This window comes from Hylobates moloch, unplaced genomic scaffold (genome assembly GCF_009828535.3).
Source record: "Hylobates moloch isolate HMO894 unplaced genomic scaffold, HMol_V3 SCAFFOLD_9, whole genome shotgun sequence".
Lineage (NCBI taxonomy): Eukaryota > Metazoa > Chordata > Mammalia > Primates > Hylobatidae > Hylobates > Hylobates moloch.
In genome coordinates, this window is record NW_026652284.1 from 41,338,367 (window position 1) to 41,348,927 (window position 10,561).

General features: G+C 43.5%; 1 protein-coding gene across 1 annotated transcript in view; it reads left to right on the forward strand.

Moving 5' to 3' along the window:
- The window catches only part of NSMAF (neutral sphingomyelinase activation associated factor), an 82,655-nt gene that overhangs the window by 805 nt on the left and 71,289 nt on the right, over window positions 1–10,561 (forward strand).

Sequence of the window (10,561 nt, forward strand, 5' to 3'; positions counted from 1 at the left end):
GTGGGAATACAAGTGCAGACTTCAAGATTTGTCTACACTTGTTTTATAAGGGTTGACTCGACCCCTTTGATCCAGACATTCATCCCTCCCTAATCTGTAATGTTGGTCTAACCAGTGTGTCCACAGTACAAAATGTCATTTTTCTACTGTAGAGAAGAAGATACGATACACAGAAAACATATCTCAGATATGGCTTTCAAAAATGTTTTTGGTGATGTGATTAGGTTTTAGTCACAGAAAGGGTTGTTTATTAAATCACTGAGCCCTAACTATGTAACTCACACTTAGGGATGCCCTTCTGACTAATTTTGTAATGCATTTTTCTTGTGGAAAGAGCTTGAGTGGAGTTTCGTTGTTTAGTACCAACAATATTAAGACTTGTTGGTGCTCTGTATTGAGTGGGTGAACATTCAGATTTAAATTGTGAGAACTTTGACACACTTTAATTGCCATCATGTTGTATGATATGAGTCATTCGTGCCAATACTATGGCCTCTTTGATATACAGGGAAACGTTTTTGGTTCTGGCTGTTATTTCGATGAAGTAATTTGTGTTCAATTTGGCTAGCTCATGCAGCTCCGTGGTGTCACACAGACCTTGAAACCTGTACTTATATTTCCATGTATATGCTGCTTTGTTAGAATTCATTGATCAGACAACAACATGATAGCCTGGCAGTGTTGAGAGAGAACTCTAGCTCTCGCAACCAAAACATTTATCTATCCAGTCAGGAGGCATCAACTGTTCCTGAGCATCAGTCATCTGAAAAAGTTGGTGCCATGTGTTTTATATTTATTTGAATTATAACTTGCTGAGTGCCCAAATTGTTTAGTGCTCTGCCCCATGGCTTTACAACCTGGGCTGATGGGCATACTCCATTCAATGCATAAAATACGCCTTTGAATGACAGGAATCTATCTCACATCAGGTATGCACTAGAATCAAGGAGTCTCTATAAATCTTAGAATTCATTCCGAAACAGAAGAATATTTCAAGGCAACTTTATTAAGCCCCAAATTTACCATTTCTGCCCAGATTTTTCCTGGTTTATCCCCTTGCGTCAATAAACACATTAGCAAATGGATTGGACTGGTCATTGGCTCCAGCTTACCCAAGAAAATTGTTACTTTCCTTGGAAAACTTGAAGAGGGATTGTTTCAGAGGTTACCCATGAGAGGTCTCAACCTGTTCATTGTAAGTTCACTGGTGGCTCTCATGCTAATGAAGGGATTTTAGATTTCCAGAGCTACCAAATATTGACCCCAGAAAAGAAACTTGAAATGAGCATTTATTTCTCTTATTGTTAGATTGATGTACTTTGATATTCCTGTGAAAGCAGAAGCATAGAGACTGACTAGGAGATTCTTGCATTGGTGGTTTAAACCAAGGTGGTGGCAGAATAAATGGAGGAAAGTGGATGGATTCTAGATGTTTTTAGGAAGTGTGATTGACAGGTCTTCGTGTGGTGTATTGTATGTGAGAGGTGATAAAGTAAGAATTCTAGCTAGAATTATCTCATAAAATACAGCACACCCAGTTAAGTTCGAATTTCAGATAAACAATGAATAATTTTTTAGTATAAGTAAATGCCATAGTATATGCAATATTTGGTATATACTTATACTAAAATTTTTTTAGTATAAGTAAATGCGATAGTATATGCAATATTTGGTATATACTTATACTAAATGTTTTTTTGTTTTTTTCAGACTGAGTCTCACTCTGTTGCCCAGGCTGGAGTGCAGTGGCGTGATCTCGGCTCACTGCAAGCCCCGCCTCCCGGGTTCACGCCATTCTCCTGCATCAGCCTCCCAAGTAGCTGGGACTACAGGTACCTGCCACCACGCCTGGCTAATTTTTTGTATTTTTAGTAGAGACAGGGTTTCGCCGTGTTAGCCAGGATGGTCTCGATCTCCTGACCTCGTGATCCACCTGCCTCGGCCTCCCAAAGTGCAGGGATTACAGGCGTGAGCCACCACGCCAGGCCCTTATACTAAAATTTTTTAAAGTATATTATTTATCTGAAGTTCAAATATAACTGGGCATATGATATTTTTATTTGTTAAACATGGAAATTCTACTCTCAGACTTCTGATTTGAATAACTATAAAGTGGTGCTTGGCCGGGCGCAGTGGCTCACGCCTGTAATCCCAGCACTTTGGGAGGCCAAGGCGGGCGGGTCACAAGGTCAGGAGATCGAGACCATCCTGGCTAATACGGTGAAACCCCGTCTCTACTAAAACTACAAAAAATTAGCCAGGCATGGTGTCGGGCGCCTGTGGTCCCAGCTACTCAGGAGGCTGAGGCAGGAGAATGGCATGAACCTGGGAGGCAGAGCTTGCAGTGAGCCAAGATCGTGCCACTGCACTCCAGCCTGGGTGACAGAGCAAGACTCTGTCTCAAAAAAAATAAAAAAATAAAAAAAAAAAATAAAGTGGTGCCATTTAATGGTGATGTTTATAAATAAATGTTTTGGTAATTTTAGGGATTAGAAAACAAACAGACACTTGGCCATTCAAAATAAGTATACTTATATCCTGGTTAAGATTTAGGTGGCAGGCCAGACACAGGGCACCGCCTGTAATCCCAACACTTTGGGAGGCCAAGGCGGGAAGATCACGAGGTCAGGAGTTCGAGACCAGCCTGGCCAATCTCTAATAAAAATACAAAAATTAACCAGGCATGGTGGCATGCGCCTGTGGTCCCAGCTACTCAGGAGACTGAGGCAGGAGAATTGCTTGAACCTGGGAGGCGGAGGTTGCAGTGAGCCGAGATGGCGCCATTGCACTCCAGCCTGGGCGACAGAACGAGACTCTATCTAAAAAAAAAAAAAAGAAAAAAGATTTAGATGGCAGGAACCATATCGATTTTATTGTTTTTCAAAAATGTCCTGTGCACGTGTTGGTGAGGGTAAATTGAAAACATTTTTTAAAGGCAATTCACATGTCTTCCTTGGATTTGTCAGGGATGGCAGGTGTATACAGTAGGTAAGTAGATGAGGATATTATACAAACTTTCTATTTAAGACATTTCTATTTTAATATGAAATATATTAAAAGGTGGGAAGATTGCTCGAGCCCAGGAGTCCAAGGTTACAGTGAGCTATGGTCATACCACTGCACCCCAGCCTGGGTGACACAGTGAGACCCTATCGCAAAAAAAAAAAAAAAAAAAAAGACATGTCTATTTTATGATTTACAAGTAGACTAAAGTAGGCAAATTGTTAAATTTTTTTGCTTTACTATCCACTGTGGAGTGTTGGGATGACAGCTATTTCTTGGGTAATGTAGAAATTTAGATACTTGCCCAGCTGCCATGGCTTACACTTGTAATCCCAGCACTTTGGGAGGCCAAGGCACAAGGATCGTTTGAACTCAGGAGTTTTGAGACCAGCCTGGGCAACATAGGGAGACTTTGTCTCTATTTAAAAAATAAATAGGCCAGGTGTGGTGCCTCATGCCTGTAATCCCAGCACTTTGGGAGGCCGAGGTGGGTGGATCACTTGAGGTCAGGAGTTCGAGACCAGCGTGGTCAACATGGTGAAACCCTGTCTCTACTAAAAATAAAAAAAAAAAACTAGCCGGGTTTGGTGGCACACACCTGTAATCCCAGCTACTCGGGAGGCTGAGACAAGAGAATCGCTTGAACTTGGGAGGCAGACGTTGCAGTGAGCTGAGATTGTGCCATTGCACTCCAGCCTGGTCAACAGAATGAGACTGTTTCAAAAATAAATAAATACATAATAAAAAAGAAATTTAGATAGTTGAGATATGTTTACTTCTGAGGAAGAGTCATAGTTTTATCTCTGTAATGTCATAAAATAAATTCTTTTTTTTTTTTGAGACGGAGTCTTGCTCTATGCCCCAGGCTGGAGTGCAGTGGCGCGATCTCGGCTCACTGCAGGCTCCGCCTCCCGGGTTCACGCCATTCTCCTGCCTCAGCCTCCCAAGTAGCTGGGACTACAGGCGCCCGCCAACACACCCGGCTAATTTTTTGTATTTTTAGTAGAGACGGGGTTTCACCGTGTTAGCCAGGATGGTCTCGATCTCCTGACCTCGTGATCCGCCCGCCTCGGCCTCCCAAAGTGCTGGGATTACAGTCTTGAGCCACCGCGCCCGGCCTATAAAATAAATTCTTAATTGTGGTTTGTAAGTTCCACAGATTTCCACTCAAGGATGGAAATTAGTGATCTTGAATTCTGTATTTGGTGCCTACATATTACATTAATAGTTTAACAGGCACTTTGAGGTTTCAACTTTGTTTCAGACATTCCATGAGCATATAATACTCTTGATTATGCTAATATTAACTTTCTTTTTTTTTTTTTTTTTTTGAGATGGAGTTTCCCTTTTGTTGCCCAGGCTGGAGTGCAATGGCACAATCTTGGCTCACTGCAAACTCCGCCTCCTGGGTTCAAGCAATTCTCCTGCCTCAGCCTCCCAAGTAGCTGGGATTACAGGCATGAGCCACCATGCCTGGTTGATTTTATGTTTTTAGTAGAGATGGGGTTTTTCCATGTTGGTCAGGCTGGTCTCGAACTCCCAACCTCAGGTGAGCCACCATGCCCGGCCTAACTTTCTTTTTTTTTTGTTTGTTTTTTTTTGAGACGGAGTCTCGCTCTGTCGCCCAGGCTGGAGTGCAGTGGCGCATCTCGGCTCACTGCAAGCTCCGCCTCCCGGGTTCGCGCCATTCTCCTGCCTCAGCCTCTCCAAGTAGCTGGGACTACAGGCACCCGCCACCAGGCCCGGCTAATTTTTTTGTATTTTTAGTAGAGATGGGGTTTCTTCGTGGTCTCGATCTCCTGACCTCGTGATCCGCCCGCCTCGGCCTCCCAAAGTGCTGGGATTACAAGCGTGAGCCACCGCGCCCGGCCCCTAACTTTCTTTTAATCAATATATTTGTTTAATCAATTGTGTCTATATTTATTTTATAAAAAGCACTTGGCGAGAGGGCAAAGTGATTGTGATACTTCGGTTTAATCTTTCATTTCTAAGGCTTATCATCCCAGTCTTTTCAGATCTGTTTGTGGGATATACCAGGTGTTGAAAATCGAGATAAGTGGAGATAAAGTCAGGACTTTTTAGTCAGGAATGCCTATAGGTCCCAAGAAATCTACCTATGACTTAAAGAAATAGGGTTTTTTTTTCTCGCATGAAAAACAGCGGGAGAGGAAATAAATGTTGCAAATTTCTTGGTTAATTTAGACTCCATATTGACTTTACCCAAAGTGTATTACTAGCCTACCCACTTACTTCCCTTTTATCTCAAATTAACCTCTTCCAAAGTGGCTACCATGGAGCAGTCACAGGAATCTATCCATAAATGGATTTTGAGTATGTAAGCTATATAATTTTCATTAAAAATTTTTTTAATGTGATATAAAATAGGAATGGTCATTTAAGGAATTCATTGCTATTTTTCTTCTAAGTACTATTGTTATTTCATCTTTTAACCATCAGATATTTAGAATTGTGTCTTAAAATGTCCAACTCATAGATTTTGGAAATTATCTTTTTGTTGTTTTTTTTGTAACTTGTATTCAATAAGTAATTTATAATTGTTATCTTCTTGGTGAGTTGAATTTTTTTATCAATATATAATTGTGTCCACAATTGGTGGGTTCTTGGTCTCACTGACTTCAAGAATAAAGCCGTGGACCCTCACGGTGAGTGTTACAGTTCTTAAAGGTGGCGTGTCCAGAGTTTGTTCCTTCTGATGGTTGGATGTGTTTGGAGTTTCTTCCTTCTGATGGGGTTCGTGGTCTCGCCGGCTCAGGAGTGAAGCTGCAGACCTTCGCCGTGAGTGTTACAGCTTTTAAGGCGGCGCGTCTGGAGTTGTTCATTCCTCCCGGTGGGTTTGTGGTCTCGCTGGCTTCAGGAGTGAAGCTGCAGACCTTCGTGGTGGGTGTTACAGCTCATAAAGGCAGTGGGGACCCAAAGAGTCAGCAGTACCACGATTTATTGCAAAGAGCAAAAGAACAAAGCTTCCACGGTCTGGAAGGGGACCCCAGCGAGTTGCCACTGCTGGCTGGGGCAGCCTGCTTTTATTCTCTTATCTGGGCCCATCCACATCCTGCTGATTGGTAGAGCCGAGTGGTCTGTTTTGACAGGGCGCTGATTGGTGCGTTTACAATCCCTGAGCTAGACATAAAGGTTCTCCAAGGCCCCACCAGAGTAGCTAGATACAGAGTGTTGATTGGTGCATTCACAAACCCTGAGGTAGACATAAAGCTACACATCCTCACCAGACTCAGGAGCCCACCTGGCTTCACCCAGTGGATTCCCCATTGGGGCTGCAGGTGGAGCTACCTGCCAGTCCCTCGCTGTGTGCCCGCACTCCTCAGCCCTTGGGTGGTCGATGGGACTGGGCGCGGTGGAGTACGGGGCGGCGCTCGTCGGGGAGGCTCGGGCCACACAGGAGCCCATGAAGGTGGTGGGAGGCTCAGGCATGGCGGGCTGCAGGTCCCCAGCCCTGCCCCGCGGGAAGGCAGCTAAGGCCCCGCGAGAAATTGAGCCAGCGCCGGTAGGCTGGCCCTGCGGGGGGACCCAATACACCCTCCGCAGCAGCCGCTGGCCCGGGTGCTAAGCCCCTCATTGCCTGGGGCCGGCAGGGCCGGCCGGCTGCTCCGAATGCTGCGAGTGCGGGGCTAGCCAAGCCCACGCCCACCCAGAACTCCAACTGGCCCGCAAGCGCCGCGCGCAGCCCGGGTTCCGGCTCGCGCCTCTCCTTCCACACCTCCCTGCAAGCTGAGGGAGCCGGCTCTGGCCTTGGCCAGCCCAGGAAGGGGCTCCCACAGTGCAGCAGTGGGCTGAAGGGCTCCTCAAGTGCCGCCAAAGTGGGAGCCCAGGCAGAGGAGGCGCCCAGAGCGAGCGAGGGCTGTGAGGACCGCCAGCACACTGTCACCTCTCACAATGACCTCTTCACTTCTAGTAATTTTTTTTCTATTTTGTCTGATATTAATATAGCTATATCAGTTTTCTTTTGGTTATTTGCTTTGCATGGGATTTTCCATTGTTTTACTTTTCACTGTTCTGTGTCTAAGTAGCTTATACTTGGACTTTTTTTAATGATTCATTTTGATAATTTTTATCTTAATGAATTAGTTTAGTTTGTTTACATTTATTATTACAAATATATCTGAATTCACTTTTTACTTTTTAGTTTTGTTCTTTTATTTTGCCTTCCTTCCCTTCTTCCTTTGGATTAAATAAGGCCCCCTTGCTCCCTTTCATTTTTCCCCGAAGAGTATGGAAGTGTTATATATTTTATTTGTTTTTCTAATGCTTATCCTTAAAACGTTAGCATATTAAATTTGAGATCTGAAGCTAATCATTATCTTTCCTCTCTACCACTGTAAGAACCTTGGAACACTTAACCCCTGTGCCCCCATCCTCAATTATAGTCTGTTATTGTCCGGTATTTTTTATCTCTATTTTAAACCTACAGATTGTACATTACTAATTGCCTGGTTAATGCTTCTGTAGTTTTACATGCATATTTACCATTGTTTTTGTTCAATATTCCTTCTTACATGTCATATCCTCGTTACAGAATTCTTTTCTCTTTCGGGATTGGATGATGATAAACCACCTCTGTTTTTGTCTGTCTGAACATATCCTTATTTTGCTCTTGCTTTGAAAATCCGTTTTGCTAGATGTTTAATTCTGTCAGCATTTTGAAGATTATCCAAACAAAGGCAAAGGGCCAGGGAATATGCACCAGACTTGCTGGAGTGCTCTGGGGTGTTGCGGGATACGTCACAGAGATTGGTGTCACAGAGAATGGTCGGTGATAGTTGTGCCTTGTCCCCCTGGGGCAACATTCAGCTACCTGGCTGGGCCAACTTCAGACTTCAGGAGAAACCAGCACTCCAGGGAGTGACCAGGGGCCAGAGTACAGTAGGACCATACTGTGATGGAACCTTGGCTCACTCATCCTAGCTCAGCATTTGTGGCTGCAGGATATCCTCTCCTCCTTGCTGGCTTGATTGGGGCTAAATCTGTATAATGTGGCAGAGTTTGTTCCTGATTGGGGAAACACTAACCTTTTTCCTGGCATGGTTAGGGGACTGGGGTTTAAGCCTTGTGGTTGATGAGGTTTGATTGCCTTAAACACAGTCATAGCAGTTTTCCCTGAAACTTTGCAGGAGGCCACCTTCTCTTCTGGGAGACCAGCCTGCAACAAACCAATATTGTTAAGTCTAATTGTTCTTTGTAGGTAATCTGTCTTTTCTCTGGCTGCTTTTAAGATCTCCTCTCTGTAATGTTTTGCTGTCTAGATATAGATTTTTTTTCTTCATCTATCCTGCTTGAGCTTCCTAAAGCTAAAATAGTTTTGGAAAATTTGGAACCAAGCTGAGCTAAGGCTAGAACAAATGTTCTCTGATCCAAGTCCAACCTCTTTTCCACTGTACCATACTGCTTCTATTTTAAATACTAGGTTGTGGGCTACTGGCCAGTGCTTATTTTTATGGTATCCTTGAAATTTAGACCGATTCAGGAATGAATGAAGCCTGTTTTATGTAGATATCAGAATCTTGTTAGTCAAAGTGTGGTCCACAGGCCAGCAGCGCATGTATGCCTGGATCTTGTTAGAAATGCACATTCTCAGGCCTCACCCTGGAGCTGCTGCCTCGGAATGTGCATTTTAACAAGATCCCCAGATGATTGTGTTGCAAATTAACCTTTGTGAAGCGCTGCTCTAGATAACAGTAATTCAGCATTCATCTTGATTTTTTATTTGTTTGTTCCTTCCAGCTGAACTTCCTTCTTTAACTTCTTGATAGTACATATGAAAAGGCTCAGGGAAACCTCCTGCCCTGCACTATGACCCTTGGTGAGAAAACTGGAGGACTTTGAGAGCATAGATGACATTTTTACCATTTCTTCTCATAAATTGCTGAGACTTGAAAATAGAATTGACTGTCTTTATGGATGGTGTCAGTGAAAGGGATTTTGATATCTGAACCATCTTGGTTAGAAGTCACTGCATCTCACATAGTCGGGGAGAATGTAATTTTCTGAAGTCTAGCTGAGTGATAGAAAGCTTTAACCTAATTACTGAGGGGAAGGGCTAAAAAGGCCAGATGGAAGAGTGAAATTGTTTAAATTCATGAGAACTCTTTCTGGGAGGGAAGAAGGGCCAGTAATTTATAGGAGAAAACAACTGGTACAGGAACTAGAAATGATACTTAGTCCCTCAGATGTCTTTCTGCAAATGTGTAGAACGTGGATAATAAAATGAGCTGGGTCTTTTAACAAAAAAGGATTAATATGTGTTTTAGGTATCACTGCAGTTGGGTAAGATGAGACCCAAGATTGGAATCTAGTGTTGAAAAGCTGCAGACCTATTGAAAAGGAAAGACCTGCCAGGAGGTGAGGCAGTGGGCTCTGAATGTTAAGAAGGTATACATCTGAAGGGGAATCCGTGAAACCCCAGGAAAAAAACCCAGAGAACACAACTGGAAAGAGGAACAAAGATAACATGATTGTGTTCTTTTGTTACAGGCCACGTTAAGTGGGTGGAAGAAATGGTGGCTGTGTACCTGGTGTAAATGGGAAAACAGGAAGTGGCAATAGAGATACTGGCTGAAATGCTTAGTGAAATCTAAGTACAGTTTATTGATTTCCTTTGTTAAAGTTTTAATTTATCCTAAACTTGAGAACTTTACTTAATTCTGCATATTAAAGACAAATTATTAACCAAGTAGCAATGAAATGAACCATCAGAAAAAGCAGTCATATCAAGTTGTTTATTGCTGGAGCTCAGGAGAGTTGAGAGGGATCCTGTCATACATGGAACCTAGATTTTTAAGAAAGCAGATATTGAAAGTTCCAAGGAACACAAAAGATAGGTGCTGTTACTGCACAGTTTGGAAAGCATATTGCCCAGGAAGTTTGTGAAACTGTCAAAAATACAATTAAGAACATCTAATCCAAATGATCTTTTCTGAGGAGTTACAGAAAATCAGGCAAGCTTGCATGTTGGAAGGAAGCTAAAAAAGAAAAAGAAAATCAGGCTAGCAAATAAAGAATGGTTGTACAGGTAGTATTTCTCTGAGTTTATAATTATTAGTTTTAATATAAAACAAGAAGGTTATACATAGTTAATTTCAAAAAGGTTAAAGCCCGGCCGGGCGCGGTGGCTCACGCTTGTAATCCCAGCACTTTGGGAGGCCGAGGCAGGCGGATCACGAGGTCAGGAGATGGAGACCATCCTGGCTAACACAGTGAAACCCCGTCTCTGCTAAAAATACAAAAAAAGGCCGGGCGCGGTGGCTCACGCCTGTAATCCCAGCACTTTGGGAGGCCGAGGCGGGTGGATCACGAGGTCAGGAGATCGAGACCATCCTGGTTAACACGGTGAAACCCCGTCTCTACTAAAAAAATACAAAAAATTAGCTGGGTGTGGTGGCGGGCGCCTGTAGTCCCAGCTACTCAGGAGGCTGAGGCAGGAGAATGGCTTGAGCCCGGGAGGCGGAGCTTGCAGTGAGCCGAGATCGCGCCACTGCACTCCAGCCTGGGCCAAGGAGTGAGACTCCGTCTCAAAAAAAAAAAAAAA